The sequence below is a fragment of the Mirounga leonina genome, unplaced genomic scaffold, assembly GCF_011800145.1.
Source record: "Mirounga leonina isolate KUSES-001 unplaced genomic scaffold, KU_Mleo_1.0 Mir_53, whole genome shotgun sequence".
NCBI classification, from domain to species: domain Eukaryota; kingdom Metazoa; phylum Chordata; class Mammalia; order Carnivora; family Phocidae; genus Mirounga; species Mirounga leonina.
This window is the reverse complement of record NW_023270807.1, coordinates 50,495,710-50,523,356: the sequence shown is the minus strand read 5'-3', so window position 1 is coordinate 50,523,356 and position 27,647 is coordinate 50,495,710. Positions and strand designations below refer to the sequence as shown.

Sequence of the window (27,647 nt, the reverse complement as noted above, 5' to 3'; positions counted from 1 at the left end):
TTCAAGTTCAATGAAAAACCGCTATTAAGAAAGGAAAGGAGAGAAAAACCAAGGCAGGCCACATTAACAAGTAAATATAATTGACTGAGGCTTATGTGCTTTTGGAAAAGTGTTTCATACCAAGAATGAAACAGTTAGGTATCTCTAGTAAAAATAGCAATTAAGCACAATCTAGCCCAGGGATGGTTTACCATACTAATGAAGTCGGTCTATTTTCCTGTTATTTATCGGCTACTTCTAAGGAATAGGTGTTAACTAATTTGTTGCAGGCTTAAGGCTTTTAAGGTGTAAAAAGTATTTGCTTCCATAAAATAAAATCTTTCAAGTGCCAAAATTTCACCATGAACTATGTGCCTCGGAATGAACTAATGGAGATTAGTAAAAATATCCAATTTCGGAAACCCATCCTCTCTCACTTGCATGCAGAATGTGACTCCAGAGATGTGAGACAGAGCCCAAGATTCCATATTTTTATATGCGACACAGGTAATTCTGATGAGAACATCCAAAAGATGATATCCACAGTGTTTGCAAAGGGGTCATTTATAAAAATGTGGCTGATATAGGGCAAATTCATGCATAGTTGCACAATCCCCCCCTTTTTCCTTGTTTAAAAATCTGAAGTGTTCCACAATCATTTTATACTTGTGGTAAATTGTTATTTTAGAATTCTGAACTCAGCTGAACCTTGCTAATGTATTCTGGTGCAAATGTCATATAGGTGAACATGTATTGTAAACTGCAAAGTGATGTATAAGCACTGTGATTGTTATTCCATTACACATAACTGTGATGCACAATCTGAGAAAGTAGGGTTAGTGTCTGGAAATGCTGGGTTTCAGACATCCTGCACCCAGCTCATCTGGAATTATGGTGTTATCTGGAATACGATATAAGGGGAAAGCAATGATTTCATAATGCTTCACATTTTGCTTAACATTAAAGATGCATTTTTAAATATTGCCTATAGGAAATACTCAAAAAGACAGAGAGCTTGAAGAAGACTGTGGCCTGTGTCCTAAGAGCAGGTATGTCACCTACAAGCGATAGATACTAGATGTTCAGGAAGTGGAGTGAGTCCTCACCAAAGTCCCTGGCATGAAATTGTAGAAGATGAAGAATAACTCTGTGTATATTACTGATACAAATAATTTTGAAAGAATATGTGAGCAATACATCAATGAGATTGAGATAACTCAATCTTGGAATGGTGGTGTAACAGTCAAGGGACACAACCATGGTAATTAGGAAGATTTTCCAGATATGGAGAGATCCATTTGGAAGAAGATTATTTCAGCTTATGTTTCACTAATTCTGAAAAATTTAGCCACACTGCTTTGTTGGGAGCAATGCAGCTGCAGTGCATTTACTACCTTTCTTTTTAAAAAAGAAAAAAAGGCAAATGACTCAAAGTCTAGCTAATATGAATGACTTAATGAAATGTCTATGGTTACTGCTGCATTTCCCATCTAGTCCCATGTCTCCTACTGTTTTAATTTGCATCTGCAACCTTATCTCTGGGGCGTACTGATAATTGATCATTGTGACCTGGTGTTCACTTAAAAATACTAAGTTATGGTTGATGTTCTAAAGTGCTTAACTAAGATAATTCTTTTCTTAAAATATTTTATTTATTTGAGAGAGAGAGAGAAAGCATGAGAAAGAGAGAGAGAGAGAGCACAAGCAGGGGGGAGGGGTAGAGGGAGAGCGAGAAGCAGACTCCCCACTGAGCAGGGAGCCCGATGTAGGGCTCAATCCCAGGACCTAGGGATCATGACCTGAGCTGAAGGCAGACGCTTAACGACTGAGCCACCCAGGTGCCCTTAACTAAGACAATTCTGTATCCTGATCCTTGTCTTGTATTGATCCTTGTCAATATTTTTATTTAATTATTACTTCTACATATTTTCACACAATTTCAGTTTTGCCAATATACGACAATTTTTATTAAAATCTTTTTCTTGCTTCTAATGGCTTTTGATATAAAAGGCTGATACCAAGCCTAACAATGATCACATATGTTTTTCAAATCATCTAGATGAAGCTTATTTATGTGGTCAAAACAAGAGACTGGAAAATAAAAGTAGTGATTTCACTTTTCGAATGGTTCTAAGGGGAATGCTGTTGAAGTTGTTAACAGGGGCTTAATTAAGCATGGACATAAATTTGGGCTTAATTTATTAATATATGACTTCCATAAATATTTATTAAGTACTTATTATGTGCATAGCACTAGGCTATTTTTCTACTCTTAATATTATAGTCAAGGCACTGACCCAACAGGGTCAGTTCTATATTACTAGTCTGAATTCCTGTGCTCTTCACTGGTCCCACTCCTTGCTTGTTCACTTAGTAGATGTTAACAACCATTATTTCTACTCACCTCATCAATAAATCATTAAGTGTTTTGATAGATATTTGAACTAGGTGGAAGAGAATGAAACGGATGTTCTGATTTCAAGGCGTCATTAATCTTGAAGAAAGAAGGAATAAAAGGAGATGGTATATCATTAAATGTTAAATTCTATAGATGACAAAAATTTAGAAATAGGATTGAACAGTGTACATTGAAAATATCAGTGAAGGCTTCAGAGCACCAATGACATTTGAGCAAGAATTTAAAGGATGGATAGTATTTTGACAGGAAGAGAAAGATTGAGAGCGCATTTCAGATGGAGCCAACACATGCAATTAAGAAGAACTGAACCAAAGCGCTGTGAATTGTGTAAGACTGATGAATCACAGACCTGTACCTCTGAAACAAATAATACATTTTATGTTAAAAAAAAAAAAGAAGATAGTAGGAAGGGAAAAATGAAGGGGGGGCGGAATCAAAGGGGGAGACAAACCATGAGAGACTATGGACTCTGAGAAACAAACTGAGGGTTCTGGAGGGGAGGGGGATGGGGGGATGGGTTAGCCTGGTGATGGGTATTAAAGAGGGCATGTATTGAATGGAGCACTGGCTGTTATATGCAAATAATGAATCGTGGAACACTACATCAAAAACTAATGATGTAATAATGTATGGTGATTAACATAACATAATAAAATTAATTTAAAAAAAAAGAACTGAACAAAAGAGTTACAGTAGCACAGAGTGCTGAGAAAATAACTTGCACAGAGAAGTGATTTCTCATAAAGGCATAGTGACTTTTCTAATTTATTCATCAATAGAGAAATTTGTCTTGAGGAACTATTGTGAACAAGGTGGTGTACAAGCATCTTAAGATAAAGTAACATTCTAACAAAGGAAAAACCAATTAAAGAATTACTGAAAATTAAGTAGGATTGGTGGGAAAAGATTTGCCTAAATATGTAAGATAAGGACAGATCATAAAACCCATTGGTCCCTAAATACATCCTGGATGCTACTCCCTTAGTGTGATTATGTAAGATATAATAATTTTTGAATACAGATTTAAGTCTTTGACCACTTTCTAAGTTTATTTTTTATTTTTCTTTCCATCTTTTTTTTCCCCAAAAAAACCATTTGCTTAAAAGACACAGATGGGGTTTTGTTTTAAGTTTGGGGTTGCTTTAAGTTTCTATTCATCCAGAATTCCTTTAGGTTGAAGGGACATTTTTTTGTTTTGTTTTGTTTTGTTTTAAGATTTTATTTATTTATTTGAGAGAGAGATAGAGAACATGGGCGAGGGAGGGGGGAATATCGGAGGGTGAGGGAAAAGCAGATTCCCCACTGAGCAAGGAGCCTACACTGGGCTCAGTTCCAGGATCCTGAGATCATGACCTGAGCCGAAGGCAGATGCTTAACCTACTGAGCCACCCGGGTGACCCAAAGGGACATTGTTTTTTAGAGTTTCCTCCTTTTTTACTCAGAAATAAGGAGACCTCTGGTGGAGAAGGTGAGGCATCTGGGCTTGAATTAGATCACTCACTGTATTTCTGCAACTTAAGGCCCACCTACCTCGTCACTTAATATTTCTTTACATGAACCTCAATGTTTACATTTGTTAAAAATAAATAATAACTAGATAAATAAAATGTGAATGAGATAACATTTGAGATATTTTTAATCTATAATTTAATTTTTAATCTATAAGAATTATGTAAATGTAGGAGCTGACCTTTCTATCCAAGACACTCTCTGTTTTGAATTCTTTTCTACTTATGCTCATATGATTAAGACTTCTCTGCTCCTCTCCTTTCTCTGTGACTTTTCTTCACCTATTACTGAGCTCTGGTCAAATGTAGGAGTTAAAGGACAGGGAACCCATTGGTAAAATGGAAAGAAGTCCATTCACTGCTGACTCCAGGCAGGATCCTGAGATCATGATATAACATGTGATTTGTGCATGGCATCAACCTTAGAGAGTTGGGGGTCAGGAGGAGGAGTGGGGGGAGGGGCGGAGCAGAGCCCAGGTCTGGCCCCCATTTGTTGAAAAGTTTAGATTGAGAGTTAGGGGCAGACTATTAGACAAACATTCTTGAGAGAATTGTGAAATAAGCCTAATTTTACTAGGTGCAAAGTAATATTAATTAACTAGATTATAAAGATAGATAATTTTCTATTTTGATACTGTTATTGGCTGAAAATTATTCTTTAGTGATACAAGGATAATAAGTGAAATTAAAGACAATTACACTATGGCTCTGAACTTTCATAGCCCCTATCACTGCAAAGTAAAATAAATGTTTGAGATGAAAAAATAGGGCTCATTCAGTTTATCATTACTAACAAAAACCTAGAATTTTCTCCCCAAAGAATACTCAAAGTAACATTCACTACTTCAAAGAATTTTTAGTAGTCCAGATTCAGGTTGCCATCTTTAGCTATAAACAAACAAACAAATTAATACACAAGGTTAAATTTGAAAAGATGGTTTGATTTGATTTGATTTGACATAAACACCACACACACACACACACATTCAATATGCATGGGACATATTTATACTAAATATACATATGCATTATATATTTTATATAAATATATATACATAAATATATAAAACATATTATAAATACATATATAATATGTAGTATATAAATATATATGTTTAGTATAAATATGTCTCATGCAATATTTGGATATATGTATGTGTATACATCTAATGTATATATTATATTGTGTATATATAGTATGCATACAATATATACATATATATATATACACACATATATTTATATGTACTTGTATATTTAGTATAAATATGTCCTATGCAATATTTGGGATATACTTAAATTCTATTCCTTATTTATCTGAAATACAAATATATCTGTGTATCTTGCATTTTATCTGACAACCCTAGTTCAGGGTCTGGTCCTCAGTTCTCTAACGATCAGAATGTTGTTGGCACATTGAGAGCAAATCAAGTCCTTTGGGGGGATGCCTCACATAAAGGAGCCCCCAATATTGATGCATTCAGGTACAATGCAGATTTCTACTTGTATAGTGACAAAAATAGCAGTAACAGGAATCCCAAGATTTTTGTTAGCATTTCCTCTGCAATCTAACAATACCTCCACAGCCACCACCCTGGTTCAAACCACCATAATTTCTTACCGAGACTATTGAGAGAGTCTCCTGCTCTTTGCTTCTACCTTTCATTTATTTATATATTCAGTCAACAAGTATTTATCAAGTTCCTGCCAAATGCTTGGTGCTATCATAGGCTGTGAGGATATGACAATGAATGAAAGGAAAGCCCTTTTTATTCATGGAATATATGTTTTTATTTTTATTTTTTCATTTTCTTTAAAGATTTTATTTATTTATTTGAGAGAGACAGAGAGAGAAAGCAGGAAGGAGGGGCAGAGAGAGAGAATCTTGAGCAGTCTCTGGGCTGAGCATGAAGCTGAGGTGGGTCTCAATCCCAGGAAACTGAGGTCATGATCTGAGCTGAAATCAAGCTTCGGATGCTTAACTGACTGAGCCACCTGAGCGCCCCTCATGGAATCTATTTTTAAGAGGAGAGACACAGGTAAGAAGATATATAGTATGGCAGTTGGTAAAAAATAAAGTAGAAAACGGGGAGAGGGGTGCCTGGGTGGCTCGGTCGTTAAGCGTCTGCCTTTAGCTCAGGTCATGATCCCAGGGACCTGGGATCGAGTCCCACATCAGGCTTTGGTGGGAAGCCTGCTTCTCCCTCTCCCACTCCCCCGGCTTGTGTTCCTGCTCCTGCTATCTCTCTCTCTGTCAAATGAATAAATAAAATCTTAAAAAAGAAAAAAAAGAGAAAGAAAGAAGACAGGGAGAGTTGGAGGAGTGAGGAGTGTGCATTTCAGATGGTGATCAGTGAAGGCTTTTCTGAGAAGGTGGCATTTGAACAGAGCCTTAAAGGAAGAAAAGGAATGAGCCATGTGGCAATCTGGGAGAAGAATATTCCAGGCTGGGGAAACAATAAAGCTAAAATTCTGCACTAAGACAGTTTTAGGAACAACATGGAGTCTAGCAAGAAGGAAGATAAGCAAGAGAAAGTGGAAGGTGTTCTTATAAGCCATGGCAAGGAATTTAGACTTTGACTAAGAAGGGAAGACACTCTGGGTTGTGAATAGAGGTGTGATATTTTCTGACTTTCTTATATTATCTAACTTATCTCAATTATTTAATACAGACCAATCCTACTATAGTGTTAGAGGACTATTGTAATAATCCAGGTGGGATGAGTTGATGTTACTTAGATCAGATAGTAATAATAGTGGTGATGAAAAGTAGTATGTTTCTGAATACATTTTTTTTTTTTTTTTTTTTAGAGAGGGAGACAGAAAGAGAGAGAAAAAGGGGAGGAGGGAGAGAGAATCTCAAGCTCACTCCCCACTGAAGGTGGAGCCCAACGTGGGGCCTGACCTCATAACCCTGAGATCATGACCTGAGCCAATATCAAGAGTTGGACACTTAACCAACTGAGTCACCCACGTGCCCCAATTTCTGAATACATTTTGAAGATAGAACCAAATGATTTGTTGACCAATTTGGACTTTGTGAGTGAGAGAACTCAATGATGGCATCAAAGGTTTTGGCTGTACCACTGCAAGGACAGAGATATCATTTACTGAAATAATGAAGAATAAGAGAGGAGGAGGAGTTTTCAGGGGGAATATCAGGAGTTGGGCTTCGGATCAATTAATTTTGAACTATGTGCTTTTCTTCTAAGTGGAGTAGTTAAGCCTGGAAATCAAAAGAGGACTGGGTTGGAGGTGTGAAGTTGGGAGTCATCAATGGATATGTGGTATTTACAGCCTGTGGACCGACAGGTGAACCAGGAAGTGAGTATAGACAAAAATGACTAGCGGTTCAGGGAATTATAACTGGTGTGTTCTAATGTTGGAGTTGAAGTTCTGAGAGATAAAAAGGAGCCAGCAATATTGTCAGGTAGGATGGAAAGCAGGAAAATATGGTATCCTAGATATCAAGTGAAGAAATGTTTCATGAAGAAAAGAGGGAAACTGGACTAAATGCTGAGGCTAGACTGAGAGAAGGAGAAATGGCATAAGATTGATCAGTCTGGACCCCATGTGTGGCCTTGACAAGGCAGTTATAGGCGGACTCTGGGGTTAAAGGATGGCTAAAGTGTATCTAAGATAAAAGGAGAGGTATGGAATTGAAGAAAGCCATTATGGACAACTCTAAGGAGAAGTTTTCCTAAAAAGGGGAGCAAAGAGTTGATGCAGTAACTGAGGGAAAAGTAGATCAAGAGATTGTTAGTAAGTCAAGAGATGATTATTCAACAAAAGATGTGAATATTAGCACATTTTTGTTTCCTTTATTTGCAAATTTGAGGAGCTGTTTTACTGAAGCAAACAAGTGTTGACACACAATGTTCATATGATAGTAATATCAGAGACAGAACATTGGGCTGCACAGATTACCAGTTCAGCTAATAGCAACAAACTTTTACCATTCTTACATAATTAATGAGTTTATGTTAGAGCATTTTAAATTTTTAATTATTTTTTTAAAGAATAAACATCTTTTTAAATTCAAAATGATTGGGGTGCCTGGGTGGTTCAGTTGGTTGAACACCAGACTCTTGATTTTGGCTCTGGTCCAGATCTCGGTGTAATGGGATCAAGCCCTGGGTAGGGCTCCACGCTTAGTGTGGAGTCTGCTTGTCCTTCTCCTTCCTCTTCTTCCCCTCCCCTTGTGCATGCACTCTCTCTTTCTCAAAAGAAATAAATAAAATCTTCAAAAAAATGATCTTAGTTGGTTAATAATACCCCTTTAAGGCTGTAGTCTTGATCTTTGTTTAAAATACATGAGCTCAACCCTATTTCCATGAGGTCTGGGGTTATATTATGTTCTCATGATGGGATTTTGATAAGATGGAGATGTGCCTTTGCTATCATTCTCCAGTATAACACCCAGCTCTATTCTGGCCCTACTCCTAAGATCCCTGGTGGCTAGCCACTTCAGAACAAAGTGCAGGAGCTAAATTTAGACTTGTCTCAGTAGATAGGGAGTTTAAGCCAGGCCTGACAGCAGTGGGATCATGACTAAGAGTGGTCACTCACCTCTGCCAAGCCTTCAATTTCCCCAAGAATAATAATAGCCGGACCAAAGACTCAACAAATGGAAAGTGCCTGGTGAAGAGGATAAGAGAGAAAGACATGGAAGGAAATGGTTGGAAGGGTCCAAAAGATAAATGTGGCCTTGTCCTTAACAGCCTTAAAGATCTAATTATATATTTCTATCTAAATTCAGAATCTTACCTTTGCAAGTTTTCCCTAGAACTACAGGAGGAAGACCCTGGTTATCATAATCTTGTACCCATTCTTCCCAAGCAGAATTAATTCCCCTGCCTAGCAGGAATCCTGCTGATAAATGAACATAGCAAGTGGGTCTGGCTGTATTAGTGAACCCCAGGACAGAATTGTACCACAATCATAGCATTGGAATACTAACACATATCTTGGGTGCATTTTATCATGTGTATGCTTTAAAGGCTACTAAAAAATACACACAGCAATTTGTCCAAATACTAATATGTGAATTAGGCGTTTTTTTTGGTTTTGGCTTTGTTTTTAAATAAAATGAAGAGAAATTTGCTTGGGTTGTGTAATGTGGGAAAGGACACCTGAAAACATAAGAAGCAAGCGTAGGATTAGCCTCACAACTGGGCCCCACAGTTCACTGCACAACTAAAATAATCAAAAATAGGGTAACGAGTAAGTGAATTTTCTTATCTGCACATGATGCAACAATTTGAAATGGTACTGTAGGAAGGAAAGGACAACATAGGAAATAACATATTAAGGGAAAATGATAAAGTGTAACATTTCACATTGCTTTATCTTTAAATAATGAGCAAGTCGTTAAATGAAAATACTCTAAAATGACCTATTAGTTATGTGGAAAATTAGGATGAAGCATTTTCTTTTCTTTACTGTTCAAATCACTGTAACATAAAAGTACATGCTCTAACACAAACTTTTTAGAAATGGAAATATATCTAGGAAATAGACTGAGTGGGTTCTGCAAATCTTTTTCTTGAGAACTGACTTTATCACTAAAATTCTCTTGTCTTCTCTAACTTTGAGTAACAGAGCTAACTTATAGTCAACTAATACTTAATGCTCCTCAGCTCCAAACAAACAAAAATGACCCATGCTGTGTGCAGGTTTTATGGAGCTGAGCAGATGTCTGAAGCAGCTGACAAGACAGAAAGTGCCTTCTAGCAGATAACAATACCAGAGCACACTGTTTAGAAATGTCTTGTCTCACTTTGCTCCGCCAGCAAGTTCAGGGAGTTAACAATCAAAACTGCCTCATGTATTTAAACTTTGTGCAGTGGGTCATATAAACATTCTTTGAGTTACATGGTGTAATAGATCTAAAAATCTCATACCCGCTTTCTCTCTTCTCTGATTTATCATGCTGTGATATAAATACCCACAGTATTTTACAAGACAATGAACTTGGCTTTTTCTAAGGCCAGTAATTTTTGCTGAGTAGTGGAAATCTTGAGAGCTGTAAAATGGCTGTCTGACACAATTTGGGGGCTTTTAGAAGTGCATCTTTAGAATATATTTGAAATTACAATAAAATCATATTTCTAAAACCAAAAATATCGGGATATACAAAAACACTCATATAAAGGACAAAGCAGGACAAAATCCTACATCTAAGAAAACTGCTGAATCCTCACAGCTAGCCAACCCAGAAAACTTGTAATAATTATTTGCATCTCTCGATTTACCATTTCCCATCCTTCTGGGGGATGGGCCAATTGGACAAAAGTTGGAGATGATGGCTTAAAAGTTTAGGTAATTTCTCCATTCTTGCCTAATGTCACATGTCACATATCTGTCTGCTGCACTTTTGGCCTTCTGGGGAATTTCATGGTTTCAGGGACTTTATTCCTTTCCCCCTCCTTGCACTGGTTTTCATTACAGAACACGTGATGTCATCATAGCTCTCTTAGCTCTACCAGGACAAGAAAAGCACATTATCATAATGGAAGTGCTCCAGTGCTCATTACCAGGGAAGTGACTTGGTTTAGGAGTTGCCTTTTCTCTATGTAGACTTCCCCTGTATGCCAGGTCTCTCTTAGAGGAGTCTTGGAAAATGAAGACATCAAACACTGTTGAGATCCAATGGCATTCCTCTCTTCAGTCTTCACAGGGTGGGCCTGAAAAGCAAGTCTCCACTTATTTTGGTCCTAACAAAGACTGAACAATGGGTGGCTGTGTGCAAAACCTTTTTTCCTATCCAATCTGTAGGCATTATCCAAAGGATCTCCATTCACATGAAGATAATGCCCAAGGCCTCTCTTCTTGTTTAAACTACAGCTCACTCTATCTTAGGCCTCCTCTCATTTTCTTTTTGGCATTTTAATCCTTAGACTCAGAGTTACTCAAGAATTAAACTAAATTAGAAGAAAATGTTGATGTCTCCAAGTCATGGAATCCTAAGATAAAGGTATCTTTGTTTTTTTCCCTTCCAGACGCTAACTGTGTTTGTGTTAAGCATCTTCAATAGGGATACTGAGAATGATCTTCATTCTGAATCTTGGGAGCAAAGCTGGGAAGTAATCACCCTCCTTTAGAGTCAAATTTGATCTGCTGGATATTATCTACAAGGTTTTATTTTTTAATAAAAATCTCATCTGGCAATAGTCCCCTGTGGGGGCAAAGAAAGTTTACTTTTAGAACTAAAAAAATAAACTTTGCTCCAGCAAAACATGAGATGACATTTTCAAAAAAGCTCTTATTATATATTTGATTTTTAAAAATTGGCTTATTGGACATGGAATTTACTGAGAGAAATAAATGCATGCATTTTGGTGGTTTGTGAAGAACATGAAACAAAAGTTGCAGCTTTTTGGATCAACCTCCAAGCCATTGTTACATTTATAAAATAACTAACCCATATGTAAAAAGAATTTCAAGTATGTGCTGAATAGTTGAACTGAGAAGGTAAGCTATCTACCATATGATACAATAAATAAATAATTCTAAATTGTAGTAAACTGAAGATTGAGAATAATAATAGCAATCCAGAGTTTGGCTAAGAATCTACTACTAATTTAATTTTAACTCAGTTTCTCTTAAAATGTTTTCTGGGCTCTTGATTGTTAATATGTTAAATTCTTAATCATTCCAAACAAATTATAAAATCTATGGACTCAGTGAACCCTGGGTATGTCTTCCTTCTATGGTCATACCAAGGTTTGGTCTTTCAGCAAAGAATGACTTTATACGTATGGTAAATTATAAATACATAACTTACACATGAGGTAGACAGGATAAGGTCCACCACTTAGATATATATTTAACATCTAAACTTTGGAATTTCTATAAAAATATTTAGGACAGAGAATGAAAGTAGTTGATTTTAATGTAGATTAGGAATTTTATGATGGATATAAATTTATTTTAATAATTTTGTCTTCTACTTACATGGATGGTTGAAAGTTAGCTCTGAGAAGAATCAGAATAAGTCATTAACAAATTTTAATTTCTAAAACAGTGCTGATTTTTGTAATGCAAAATCTTAGTTGTTTCTCAAAGAAGTTCTGGGGAAAAAAAAGCAAAAGAAATGTCATTAGCTTGGTATGCCTCAGTTTTTACATGTAGAAATGAATAAATCTCTAAAAGACTCTTTGTTTTGGTTCTTGAAAAAATTCTATTTGTATTAGTTACACGAAAGAAGTTCAATTCAAAGTCATTTTATCAAAAAAGAAGAAGGAGGAGGAAAAGTAAGGGTAGAGGAGGAAGGGGAAGAAGAGGAGAAAGTCAGGGGAGAAGAAAAGGAATTTATCAACTCAACTAACTGAAGCTCTAGGGTGAAGTTTATTTTAGTGGAGGCTGGTACAGGACCTCAAAGCCTGCCTTCCACCTTTCAGCAGTCCTTCCTCTGGGTATTGTCTTCATGGTCTCCTACTATAAAATGATCTGCAATCAGGGAAGATGGAAATTGGCAGCTGCAGGTTTACAAAACCCCAAATTAGGGTGCCTGGGTGGCTCAGTTGGTTAAACGACTGCCTTTGGCTCAGGTCATGATCCTGGGGTCCCAGGATTGAGTCCCGCATCGGGCTCCCTGCTCGGCAGGGAGTCTGCTTCTCTCTCTGAACCTCCCTCCTCTCATGCTCTCTATCTCATTCTCTCTCTCAAATAAATAAATAAATAAATAAATAAATAAATAAATAAATAAATAAATAAAAACCCAAATTGTAACCTCAGAGAAAGAGAATTTATTTCTCTTGACTCAAGGTATCAAAATATCAGTAGCAGAAAGGCATTTGATTGGGCCACATCACATGATCAAAGGGCATGTGGTTCTACTACTAAACAAGGTTGGATCATGTGGACCTCCCACTTGTATAGAAAGATAGTTTTAACACAGTGAGAAGATGGTGAAAACAATATGCTGGGCAGCCAAATCCAAGAGAGTATCTTCTAATAACTGATATTATGAATCTAAATCATTAACTGTCAAAAATTACAAAGATTATTTACTTATAAATTACTTCCCCTTCTGAATTATTTGCCATAGGACATGCAGAATAAGATAGATATTTAGCATCCCAAACCTAACATGTCCCAAACTGAGATCTCCCGAATCCACCCCTTGTGCAATCTCCATTTTAGCAGATGCCTACTACATTTTCCTCAGCTATTTACACCAAAAACCTTATGGCCATCCTTAACTCTTTTTCTTTTTCTTTTGTTTTTCCTCATAGCCAACACATCAGCAAAATCTATGGGCTCTATGGGTGAAATATATCTAAAATCCAATCATCTCTCACCATCTGTAGCAGTACCACTCTAAACTAAGGTGTCATTAGTTTATGTCGGGATTATTGTAATAACCTCTTAACTAGACCCCTTGCTCCTTCTCATGGCCCCTTTCAATCTTTGTCCTCCACACAGCAGCCAGAATGAACCTTTAAAATCCAACTTCAGTCTCGTAACTCCTCTGTACAAGACTCTCCAGTGGCATCCCATCTCATTCAGAATAAAAACCAAAGTTCTTCAATCACCTACCAAGGCCTTTTAGGAACTTGCTTTCAGGTACCTTTCTGATGGCATCTCCTATTACATTCCCTAAACTGCCTCTCCTCCAGTCCACAGGCCCCCTTGTTCTTGAACAATACCAGCTCTGCTCCTGCCCCCTGGCCTTTGCATTTACTGGACTCTCTGACTGGAATGCTTGCCCCCAATTTCTCCACTCCTTCACCTCTGCCAGGTCTTTAACTTTACCTTCTTACCCATGTTTTCCTTGGCTACCCTATCTAAAATTGCATCTCATCAGTTTCTGACCTTTTCTTTACCTAATTTTTCTCCACTGCACTAACTGGTATCTAACGTGCCATGCCTTTTACTTAATGACCTTGTCTTTCTTCTACAGTAGCTCCTACCACACAGGGGGTCTCAATAAATGTTTGCAGAATAAGTGGGTGAAAAAATGAACAGACAGCCAAAGGAGAGGTGTTGAAGACTATGAAAATCAGAAGGGGTCAGGCCACTAGAACAGTGAATTCCCCTCACAATAGACCACATGGTTCAGGCGCCACAGCTCGTGGTGCGGTGATGGAATGGATCCACTTACAGTGGAAGGTAAGAGGCATATACAGATAGGACCATGTGCATCCTGCCTTTTCTTTTTCTTCGCCTATTATTGGTGTTTCTCAGTGATATTTGACAAAGAAAACTTTCTGCTCTGATCTGGTTTTGTTCGTATTCATTTACTGTCGCAAATAGGCACTCATATCATTTATTGTTGGAGGAGGCTATGAACAAATATGAATGGAGAAAGTAAATTTGGTAAAACTTTTTGCCATTTGTAAAGGATTTAGCTTATGATGTTGTTTGTAAGGCTGATCTAACTGGTCTATCACCCTTGTTTAAACAGGAAGTAGAGTCATATCATTACAATAGCTGTTCCACATCTACACCTCTCAAAGGAATTTTCCAGTGTTCACAGGTAACATATGCCTAAAATCAGGGCAATTTTAAAAACTAATGAAATGGTTTTAAAATGGATCATCTTTCTTAATTTTCATTCATTATTGTTCTTTCCTTCCGGTAGATATTGTCCCCATAGTTAACAGAGAACTGAGAATCTTGTGCACCCATGTAATTACTATAATTTGTTACAGCTAACTGACCATTTCCCTGTGTGGATTAGTTTGAGAGTTGCATGTGGCATATGTTAATCTGCAGCAGCCTTTCCAAGTATGTTGAATTATGAGCTTTGCAGAACTCTTTTGATGCCTAATTTCATCCAGCCTCACTATTTGCCAAGTTATATTCTTTTCTTCTTGCAGCAAGTGAATAGTCTACTAGCTCTTGCCCCTCAACCCTGAACCCCCATGCTTTTAAGATTATCCCTTGGTCTTTGTTTTCCAAAGTTTTACTATGATGTACCTAATGTGATTTTCCTTATATTTATCCTAGTCGGGTTGGTAGGATTCTTGCCTTTGAGGTCTGATATCTTTTGACAGTTTTGGAAAATTCTCAGCCAGTGACTGTTCAAATATGATTACTGCCTGTTGTCTTTCTCCTCCTCTTCCAGGACTCCACTGGTACTTCTTATTGGAACATTTTATCGAGACCCATATGTCTCTTACCTTCTTTTGCATATTTTCCATCATATTTGCTCTCTGAGTAAGCCTGATATTTTCCATTGACCTATTTTAGAGCTCATGAAGCCTATCTCCTGCTATTAAATCCATCTATTGAGTTTTTTTTTTAATTTCTGTAATTGCATTTTTGGTTCTAAAGTTTCCATTTGATTCTTAATTTCTATATCTGTCATCTATTTTCTTAAGCCTGTTAATTAGAGACCATATCTGATAACTTTACTAACTGGGTTATCTCAGTCCATTTGGGCTGCTAGAAGAAAATACCACAGACTGGGTAGTTTATAAATAACAAAAATTTATTTCTCACAGTTCTGGAGGCCAAAAAGATCACCTGACATAGTCTCCAAAATCTTCGACCTCAAATCCTAGCTGCTTGAAAGTCCTAAACCCCAATTTTTGTCTTTCCACCCCCTGAGGGCTGTCAGAAACTTTGCTGGTCTCCCAGGAAAGGCCAGTGGATTCTCTAACTCTTATTTCATTTTACGTCTCTGTAATGGCTTTCCTCGTAGGCATCTGCTCTCAAGTATGGATTGCCTCAGTAGTTCTCTGATGTCTTCAAACAGTTTTGGTGGGGGCAAGTAATAAATCTGGTTTCCATGGTTGTTCTTAACAAGAGAAATACTCCATGACACATAGAAATGGAATTTTGGAATTAAATTTTTCTTCTAAATTTTTATTTTAAAATTCCAGTTAATGTGTGTGTGTGTGTGTTTTTAATACCTTCAGTGTTTCCCTTTTATCAGTTTAAAGCAGCACTATTCAATAGAAATAAATGAAAACCACAAATGCAAGACAGATATGTACTTTTCAATTTTCTAGTGGTCATATTTTTAAAAAAAGGAAAACAGGTGAAATTAATATTATGGTATATTTTATTTAACCCAAACAAAATATTGTCAACATAGCAATTTGAAAATTATTAATGATCTATTTTACATTCTTTCTTTCAAACTAAGTCTGTGAAATATAGTGTATATTTTACTCTTAGATCTCAATTTGTACTAGCCATATTTCAAACTTTTGTAGCCACATATGGTTCAGTGGCTGCTACATATGACCATGCAGATCGAGACAAGAATGAACAGATTTAATCAACAATGGGGGATTAAAAAGTAGGCTAATTGTATTTTGAAAGAAAGTTGTCACTTTGGGTGGATATTTTGGTAAAATACCTTTTTGATTTTTCTTTTCTCTATATCTCTTAGAAAGCTAGAGAAAAGGGGAGGTAGAATTTAATTGAAATCCACTCTATAGAATAAAACAGGATGTGAAAAATTTAAATAAAGGAGCACAAATTAAAAATCTTCTGTTGTCAGACATTGAATTAAAAAAAAAAAATACCAGTCCTCATTCTTAATGCTTTGAAGTCTGCTTTACATTCCTGGGAGTGTTTGGACCAGGCAGGCTATCCGTGTAGGTGGAATTAGTAAAGTAGGAGTATCTTCTCTGTGATATGAAATCATACCTTTGGGCCTGAAATACTTTTTCAAGTCATTCTGAGCTGCTGCCGTATCTGTGACAGATGGCAAATGTTTAATTGCACAATTAGAGGGGAAACACCCTCAAGACTTAAAAAGCACTGACAAGGTAACACACTGACTTAAATTTTAAGAGAAAAATAGAGTCTTTCTTGACCTTTCTTCCTTACAAGTGTGGAGGGTGATACAGGATAACCGAGCATTTAAGCAATGGAGAATGGAAGGTGTGTTGAAGACTGGGCCTGGTGAAGGCAAATTGTCCCGCAATATTTACTAGTATTTATTGGGCACCTGTTATGCCTCAGATTTTGTTCTAAGATTTGACATTGACTAAGGCTTATTGCTTCATAACAATCTCTAAGGCAGGTGTTATAATTACTCTCAACCATTCTGCAGATGAGGAAATCAGGGCACAGAAAGGGTACCTGTTTAAAGTTCCACAGACAGTTAAGGATGAAAGTGGAATTTTAACTGACATTGACTCATGCTCAAGTCTGATATCTGAATTACTACCCTCTACTGTTTTCTACATATGCCATACACTTTTACCTTGACCTGGAGCTCCCGTTAAAAACTGGCTTTTAATATTCTATGTAATGCATTGCATAGAAATGTCAGAATGAATTTAGATCACCAATAAATACCTATTAGGTATTATTCAAATCGTTATATTTTATCTTTGTAATTTTAGGGAGTATTTCAATTTCACCAGTCTTAAAACAACAACAACAACAACAAAAACAGAGACAAAGGGTGTCAATTTCCTTGGTTTTGATTAGATAACTGCAAAGTTTCTCCTATAATTGAGGGCTTTCTGACAGCTAAATCAATATTAAAAATATTAGGGTTAATATTCCTTTGCCTGTTATGCTCAAATGGGCATTATGTAGTAAATTATTCTGCTTTCATACTTCAAGATTTTCTGTTATCAGACAAGTTCAATTTTAGCCATCATTTCCTTAAGATGTATCAGCTTTAAAGATAACCACACACTGGACTGCACAGTGTGAGAAGTGAGGTGCATATTCCGTTTTTTGTTAACTTCGTTCATGTGCCTGGGTCGTATATTTCATTTTAACATACCATAAGTCACTCCAGTATTAGGAATGAGCCTTCTCAACAGCACGTCACCTCAATTTTCCACACTGTGCTGCATCCTGTATCTTTAGAAGTCTCCTCTCTCTAGATTACTGCTACACACAATCGCTTTCTAATGAAGATCCTTCTCGATCTCTGATTTTTGTGTGGATTTTGTGCTTGTGAAAGGTGCCAGACTGACAGATGACACTGATCTCTTTGTCACAAGAGAGGATAGAAGAGGCAGGCAACCCTCTATGTGGTAGCCTGCCAACATGGCTGCTTCCGGCCAGAAAGGAGAGACGCTCTGTTGTAGCCTCTTTGCCAACCGTATTGTGGCAAACGCCAACTGTAATTATGTGTCTGCTAGTCTCAAGCTCCAGGACCAATACAGAAGGAATAAACTAATAAACAAAAGGCTTCCCTGGACTCCCGTTGAACTATCTTTATGTCCTTGCAACCCTTTTCAGAAACATCGCCAATTCCACAGCTGGTCGTCTGCTGTTTCACACCGGTCTTTCTAGAGGAACAGATACCTTGTAAGAGTACAGTGCTGGTTCTGAGTGCTGACTTCTAAGCTGACGAGATAAAAAAAGAAACCACACTACTTATCATCAGTGAGGACTTCTTTATTTTGTCTCTTTGTGAACTGGAAGAAGTGATTAAATGCCAAGAGATTTGAGGTCAGCTTGTTTCTGAATGAAATAACAATAAAGAACTTGAACTACGAGCTGTGGGCTCACTATAGCGAAGTAGTGGTTGCAAAATAATTTAGTACTGAGATATGTTACACAGTGCAATCCCACAATGGGAGAACTTGAAGTACAGTATTATAAGCTCAGATTCTCTTTCTATCTCTTGTTTAACTCTGTAAGTGAATAAGTAAAATGAAGTTCAACAGGGTAATCTCAGGAAGATAGTAGTCCCTTCAGTAAGTAGCCTCAGAACATATATTCTATGGTCAATTAAACCTAATTAAATACACTAGGATATGTTTTATTCAATTCTCTACAAGAAGAAAAGGTTTGGGATTGAAAAAGAAAAAAAAATATATATTTTTTCCCAACAAGGGGAAATCTTTATTTAAAAATGAGCGGGTGGGAAACATCCCATACGTTTTACACAGCAATCCCACCTTCAGGAAACTATCCTATAAATGTTATATGACACATAATGATATGTAAACAAAAACTTTCACTATAGTGGCATTTTAAGTAGGGGGAAAAGGGAATGTTCTCAATATTCTTCAATAGGAAAATTGTTGAACAAATTATTGTATACCCAGTATAGAATATGTTGCAGTGTAGATATCCAATGACTAACAGTAGATACAAGTTGTTAATTTAGAAAAGGAAGTTGTAAGGAATAAAATACATGATCCCATTTTGATAAATAAAATGACTTTTAAAAAACCAACCTTACATCCATAATCTTTTTTGATGTGCAATTATTGCCCTTGTATGAGCATGGAGAAAGACATGAAAGGATACAATCCAGAGTAAAGAAAAAGGCAACACAAAAAAGGAAGTGAAGAGAACTTAGGTGAAATTATTAAAGATAAAAAAACAAACAAAAAGATAACTTAGGCTCAACTCTGTCAGAAGGCCATTTGCATGCTGGTATTATAGAATCACTTAAATACCTCATCCACTGCCTGTCATAGTTTCTTAATTTTCCACAGTAAGAATAATTCTGGTGATTCTGTGAATCTATACATGCATCTGTCTATGAATAAAGTCACTAAGAGCAATCTATTTTTATCACAGAGATTTGTCATGTGAGGTAAATGAGACTGAGAATATCTTCAACATGAGGTATTCCTGGGAAGTCAGTCCTAGAAACACAGAGAGCTGAAGCAGATTCAGGCATCTCCAACTCACATAAGGACTTCTAAAATAGGATGAATACTTGGATGAATATCCTTTTAGGAGAAAAAATTTCCCAGCACATGCTCCTAACATCTCATTGGTCTGGTTTGTATCACACCCAATACTAAACTAGAATTGTCAAGTGGAATGGAATTTTCCTAATTGGCTTAGGTTGATTAACATCCTACCCCTGGATTTGGGGAGGGGCCCAAGAAACAGATAACTGCCCACTATCTGAACAAAATCAGAGTCCTTCAAAAGAAACAATGTGATATAAGCCTGGAGTGTTTTCCAGTATCACCATGCAATTCTCCAATTCTCAGTGGACACAGACTGGGCCTCTTATAAATTTAACTGAATTGTGACATCAGTTACCTGGAGATGGCAGTGGATTTGACAGGCTAAGGGCTCAGCCCTGTAAGACTGCCCCCACTTCTGAAACCAATCGCCAAATCTAGGTTGTTACTTGTACTTCTGATCTATCAGCTATACACTGGGTTCTCATGACTTCCTTCTTAGGTTTGATAATTTGCTAGAATGGCTCACAAAGATCAGGGAAACATTTACTTATGTTTTCCAGTTTATTATAAAGACATTATAAGGGATACAAATAAATAGCCAAGTGAAGGGGTACATAAGGCAAAATCTCAAAGGGTCCATGAGTACAGGAGTTTCTGTCTCTATGAAACTGGATGTGTCATCCTACCCTCCTGTAGATGCATTCACTAGCCTGGGAGCTCATCAGATCTCATGGTTCCAGAGTTTTTATAGTGCTTAATCTCTAGCTTCCTTTCCCTGTCCCTGAAGTTGGTGGGTGGAGCTGCAAGTTCCAACCTACTAATCACTTGGTTTTTCTGGTGACCAACCCCATCCTGAAGCTATCTAAGGGCCCCACCTTAAGTTACTTCATTAGTTTAAACTTCAGTGTACTCAAAGGGGCTCCTTATGAATAACGAAAAACATTCCCATCACTTAGAAAATTCTAAGGGTTTAAGGAGATCTGTGCCAGCGCTGGCGACAAAGACCAAATCTATTTCTTATTACACCACAGTAAGACACAATGGCCAGAGAATAGGCTTATCAACATTGGCTGCCAAAGTTTTATTTTATATATTTCACTGAGGCAGATTTGCTTGAATGACTGTCTTCCTACTAAACTGAAAACCCCTTGATAATAGCCCTGGGTTTGTTCTTTTTCATATCCCTTGCATTTAGCCCTTAAAGAATAGAATGTAAGTGAAACTTCATTTATAGGATACTCGACAATTTTGCTGTATACCATTTTACTTTTACCCCATTGTGAAACAAAGTTATTCTCAGGTGTTTGGCAGCTCGCTTACCAGCACATACACTAAAAATGCAGAAAAGTAGATGTGCCATGGTCTCTGTAGATTCTTTATGAGGTTATGCATGGCTGCATGACTGATTCATTAGTTAGTTGAAGATAGTAGGAAAGTTGACCTTTAATTGTTTTTAACTATATAGAGGATTGTGAGTCAAAAAGCTAAATTTTTAGGTACTCCATTAAAAAGCTAATGATATCATATGTAATACAATAATCTCTTTTGTAAAAAGAGATTTTGTAAAAAGAGATCATAGCATTTTTGAATATAATTTTGAATACAACAAAGTGTTGTTGCCAACATTTATTTACTTGCTCTGAGTGACTTGAGAGAGAGAAAATAAGTCCATTTTTTTTTTACTTCTCTTTTCTTGCACAAATTCACAGATCTACATTGACCTTTTTCCTTAGATTTTCCCCCCAATTTCCCTCCCTTTTGTGAAAGATTAAAAAAACAAGATTACATTAACAAGTATTCTTTTTTTCCCTCTGTTTTATTGAGAGACAATAGATATATATTACCATATTGTTTAAGGTGTACAGCATGATGGTTAGTTTACATATATCATGAAATAATTACCAAAATAGGTTCAGCTAACATTCATCATCTCATATAGATACAATATAAAGAAAAGAAAGAAGAAAAAATTTAAAAAGAAACTTTACTCTTCCCCCTGTACATTTTAGGTTATTCTACAATTTAAATATTTTTTGTATAGTGTAACTCTTAACAGATTATTGTAGCTATGGCTATTTTACTATGTTCTTTTTTTAACTTTTAAGCTAGAGTTGTAAGTACATTATGCATCATCATTAATCCATTACCAAATTACAGAATCAAACTTAATCTATATATTTACAATTAATAGTGAATTTATGCTACCTTTTTATGTTTTTATGATATTAATTTATGTCTTTTACTTCCACTCAATGACTCCCTTTAGCATTTCTTGTCAGGCAGATCTAGTGGTAATAAAGTTCCTCAGGTTTAATTTGGGAAAGTCTTTAGCTCTCCTTTATTTCTGAAGGACAGCTGTACTGGGTATAGTATTCTTGGTTGATAGTTTTTCTTTCAAAAATTTGAATATATTACCTCATTATTTCCTGGCCTAAAATGTTTCTGTTAAGAAATCGGCCTATAGTCTAATGGGAGGGTCCCCTTGTATGTAACTTCTCTCTTTTCTCTTGCTGCTTTCAAAATTCTTTTTTTGTCTTTGACTTCTGACAACTTAATTTTGATGTGTCTTGGTGTAGCCCTATTCAGATTCAACCTATTTGGGATATTTTGGACCTTATGGATCTAGATATCCATTTCTTTCTCCAAGTTCAGAAAATTTTCAGTTGTTACTGCTTTAAATATACTTTCTATCCCTTTCTCTTTCTCTTCTGCTTCTAGAATTCTTATTCTTTTTCATTGTTTCCTATATTTTCCATAGGCTTTTTAAATTCTTTTTCATTCTTTTTTCTTCCTTTTTGCTCTTCTGACTAATTTCCTACATCTTATCCTCCAGATTGTTGATTCTTTTTCTGCCTGGTCAAGTCTGCTTTTGAAACTCCTTATTGAGTCCTTTGGTTCAGTTAACTGTATTTTTCAACTCTAGGATTTTTTTTTTTTTTTTTAATGTTCTCTATTGCTCTCTTTTTATATTTTTCATGATTTTTTCCTAATTTTGTTTTGTTGTCTGTGTCTTTGGTAGTTCATTAAATTTCTTTAAGAGGGTTATTCAGAATTCTTTGTCTGACAGCTAATAGATCTCCATTTCTTTAAGATCAATTATTAGAGCTTTATTAGTTTCCTTTGGTAATATCACATTTACCTGGTTTTTCACGATCCCTCATTCCATAGGTTGGTATCTGCAAATTTGAGTAATAGGGCTCCTCTTCTAGACTTTACGGGTTTACTTTGGCAGAGACAGATCTACAACAGTCAGCTCCGTTTGGGTTTCTGAGTGTGTCTACTGGTAATGTCCTTAGGAAGGTGGGAGCTACCATGATAGTCTATTTTTGGAGAAGGCAACTGTTTGAGATCTGAGATTAGGGATGGAGGGTTGTGCCACTGGCTGAGAACAATTGAATGACTCCTGGCTTGGTTCTCTACTCAAGTAAGGCCACACTAGATTCTCTGGTTAGGCTACCCAGATGAGCAGGAATGGGTACTACATTAAATTATAGATGGGGCTATGAATTAGTATCAGAACAGAGAAGCAAGAGGGAACCCAGGGCCTGTCTGGCCTTTGTTTGGGGACCTGAATTAGGCAAGAGTGAGCATGAAATTCCCTGGCCAGGTGAGGCCAACATTCTAACCTGTAGAGAGGGAAAGCCACCAATTATGCTTTCTTTTCAAACGCCACTGTAAGCAGGGCTGTTGGGTGAGCTGTGCTGTTTTTCATATGCTTTGGTTGGGTTCCCTGATCAGGCAGGTGGAGGCTGTATTCAGTAATGAGTAGAGCTATGAATTAGTTTCCTTGCCTGGACACAGTGAGAGAAGCAGCTCTAAGGCCAATAAAGTTCTTTGTTGTCTTAACCCAAGCCTCAGCCCAAGTTCCCTGGCTGAACAGATCCACTGGCTCTGAGCTGCAAACTCTCAGCTCTGCTTGCCCTCCTTTTGGCTCAAGTGTCACTGTGTCACACAGCTTCCAGGTGTCCTCACTAATCCTTCTGGTTAGATCGGGCTGGGAGCCACAGCAGGTAGGTGGAGCTATATCTCAGTTCCCTTGCTTGGACAGGAAGGTGAGGGTCTACTCCAGGCAACTCTCAATTTTCCAGACAGGCTTTCTGGTTAGGAAGGGCTGGAAACTACCCTTAGCCTTGGCTATGAATTAATTCCCCTGCTTGTGCATACCATGGGACTTCTCCACCCTGGTATAGGCTTTGCTCTGCGGGTAATCAGCTTTGCCACCCTGATTCTCTGCTCAAGCACCACTGGGCTGCACAGCCTCCTGGAGTTCCCTCCAGTGCCTCTGGTCAGATGTGGCAGGGAGACACTCCCCACAGCAAGTGAGACTGGGACTCAGCTTCTTGCTTGGGTGCAGGTAAACTAGGCTCTAGGGTTGGCAAGCCTTTTTGTTTAAGGTTTAGAATCAAGCAGATCTGTACCCTGCCACATTCCCTGATCTGAGTGCATTACCGACTTGGTTTCGCAGATAAGCAAAACCCACCAGTTGGGATTACTATTTGGATGCTGCGTGTATGAACTTGGTCTACCAAGATCCATGTACTGGTTGTTGCAAGCTCCTCCCCACTTCTCCATCATAGTCAGATTCCTAGTGGCTGGGTTGTACAGATTCCCCCTGAAATCCCTGTGGTGGAGATCAGAGTAGTGGCTCCCACAAAAGGAACCACACTGCTGCTTGGGTGGGGGGGGAGGGAGTGGGTTGGGGGGAGGGGAGTTGTCCTCTCTGTATTCTCCTTTTCCTGTGGAAGAACAGAAGGCTCAATGGTGTCTTGTTCTTGAGTAGTTGTTAGTTGTTCTTCTTGTGAAGGGAAGCTAAGTCAGAAATAACCTATGTTGCCATCTTGGTAGTGCTGCTACCTAGCAAGTACTCTTTTTTCAAGGTTATATGTGAGCATTTACATTATTTACCACACTCATTCTTGTAATTTTCCAGGACTCTGTAACTTCCAAGAAGGGTCTTTGTATTAGTTCTGACTTCTAATTTAAAATATTGGATAGCTAACGAGTTCTAATAACAAAACAAATACTGGATTAAGCTTTAGATAAATGGTTTTCAGAGAAATCAAATAGTTATCTGTGCAGAGCTTATATCATATTTACTTTTGACATAAATTTTAAATCAATATTTATTGCATTTAAGTTATGCTAATCTTTATTTTGAAAGCCAAGAAATAAGAATAAAAATATCTGACAAAAGTTCATTTTATTTAAATAAAGTGTGGTGGGTAAAAAATTGTTTCAAACATGCTTTAGAATATGAAAGGCAAAAATATGGGTTTTCATGTATATATTTTATGATGCAAATTTCATTTGCAAATGTTACAAAAATTTTTATTCAAATACTTGTTATTCATGTGCTAAAGTAGCATAGGTACAAACTTTCTTCTGATCTCTTTTTTTTTTTTTTTAAGAGTTTATTTTTAAGTAAACTTTACACCCAACATGGGGCTCAGACTCACAATCCTGAGATCAACAGTCACATGCTCTACTGACTGAGCCAGCCAGAGACCCCTAATCTCTTTTCTATGAAAACCATATTATGTTTTACTTCTCTCTTTGTCTCTGTCTCTTTGTATTTATTGGTAATTTTTTAAATGGTAAACTTGAAGTTGGACAATGGGGAAACCCTTCGTTTTCTAGACTGTATCTACCTATAATAAAACAAAGATAGGATCAAATCTTGATAAACCATAAGAAACTGTACCATACTGCAACACAGACTAGCTATAGTCTAAATTCTTTTTAAAGTATATTCAGTGCTTTCCAGTATCTAACAAAACTCAGCTAAAAGAAATAATATTGATGAAGGATCATTCTAAAGATATGTAGTATATCCATTGTTTTACAGAGTAAACAATATACTCCTAAATTCATCCATGACATTCCAAAGCCTGCTAGCCCACTTGTAGGATGGCGTTTTCTGAATTGGGTCTTGGTAGGAAGCCATGGGAAGACAAGTATGACAAATAAACCTATGTAGTTCTTAGTGCTGCTTATCAAGTGGTAAATACCACTGTTTATTCCTTAATATTACACAGTGTCCTTCTTGTAAGTATCCTTGAAATAAATTTCTTTCTCATTCTATGATTAAGGATGTTTGTGCTTCCCTCAGTGTTGGTTTCACACTTTCTTAAAAATATTGAGAATCTAATCATAAACAATCAACCTCTTTTCATCCTGTTTAACGTCCGTTCACAGCCAACTTTTAGAAATTGTACTGGATAATGGCATATATTTTATGAGATTCTCATTTCTAGTTCTTGTTCTTTTCCTTGGCTTAATCTTGTTATGTACTTGTAATTTATTTTATTTTTCCTTATTTTATACATATTTTAAGTTTCCTTAAATCTATTTTGGATCAAGATCCAGATGTACAGTTTAAGAAAAGAGAATAGGAGACTGAGTGAACGTTGCTTTGTATTCCTCCTCGCATGAGGCACGGTACCTTGAAACAGAGGGGATAGTAGAAATAGAATTGGTAGTTTCCCCTCTACTGTACAATAAGCACATTTTTTTTTTTAACCTATGGAAACTTTAAGAATTTCTGTCGATTTGTTAAATGATACTCAGATTAACTTTCAAGAAAGCTATGGAATTGGATCAAAATAGTTTGAGTTTCAGATCAAAACAAAACTTGGAGGCTTTAGTGGTCAATGAATAAGTTTTATTAACTATGAGTCTGGACAGGATAACTTGAGGAATTAAAATTAAGTGTTAATTAGACTAAATTTATGCACTTAAGCAATATCTGGATTATTTTCAGTTACATATTCTACCCTCTCTTTCTGTCCATGATTTTGGGTTTTTCATTGAAACCCAGTACCATACTCGAAAAAATTCCTTTAAGAAATTGTTGAAGTATATGACCTTTTAACAAGATCTAAAACCAGCGACTTTATTAGGTAATTGTTAGCATGAACCTTATTGATAACTAAGTTTCAAAAAAAGACAAATGGTTTTGTTTGGGTGGGATCAAATGCATTTCATGCAGTTTATATTATTATTCCCCCAAGATTGGAAAACCTTGGCCCTATTCCAGAACTATGAAAAAGAATCAACTTCAGTGTTCAATGCTAAAGCATTCATGAAAGAGATGCAGTCATTCGATTAAGTTGAGTTCAAAAACAGGAGAAAATGAAAAACACAGCCTCTCAGACCACTCCCTCCTTCCACCTTCTCATATTGCAAATACAATATTTCCATTATCAGAAGATCCATTTTCAAGTAAGAGCTGCTGCTAAAACAGCCTAACTGGGGGAAAAAAAAAATGGTAAAACGGTAAAAGAAATGCTTTGTAAATCATCCTTCAAAAGCTGTCCTGGGAGGAATGTGATATACCTCAGCATCTTAAGTGTTTAGCAAATAATTTCAGCTGTGCATTCTAAATGTAGCTCTCCCTCCTTTACCTAATTACCGAAATATGTGCTGCAGTTTGCAGAACTTCGCCACTGTCATAACTTTTCTTGAAGTTCAGCCAACCAATGATAATAAAGCTGTCACGAGATTAAAGGGGGCTGCAAGTCATTGCCTCTGACATTTATATGTAACATGGGAAATGCAAACAAGTATGTGGAGTTATTAGTAATATTATGGGCTTTGAATCCTTAAAATAGAGTGCTTAAGACATCTGCCTCGGCAAGGAGGGTGAGAATGAGGTAAATCCAAATCACCGTCCTCCTTTTGTTTAGACCAGGCAAGAGCCTAAAAAAGCACAGGGAGCAGCTTATTTCATTTTCTTTTGGATTGCGTTAGTATGAAGCATATGCCTCAGATGCCCACCCTCAGAAGGGATAAGCTTGACTGTGGAGAGAAAAAAATTGTCAAACTTTTCATACGACCCTGGGGCCCCTTCCTGGCCTGGCCTGTAGATTTCAGCGCCAGCTCTGGGTGCAGGGCAGCTCAAGGCAGTGTGGGGGAAGCAGCAAAAGTCTCCTTGGAGGTTTTGCTGCTATGTCCAATTTTCTTCCATTTGTTTTTGTTTAGTGAAGGATACCAAATGACCAAAGAGGGTTTAGAGAAAAAAATATTGTGCTGTTTTAAAAACTGCTGGGGAATCTCCCATTGTATCCTTGAATTTATCCCCACTTTTTATCTTAAATCTTGTCTCCTCAATGGGTTTGAGGTGTATCAAGAAGAGAATCGTTGAAGGTCTGGACC

General features: G+C 36.9%; 1 pseudogene; it reads left to right on the top strand.

The window, feature by feature from the left end:
- Window positions 1-341: 341 nt before the first annotated feature.
- The window catches only part of LOC118001094, an 88,033-nt pseudogene continuing 60,727 nt past the window's right edge, over window positions 342-27,647 (top strand).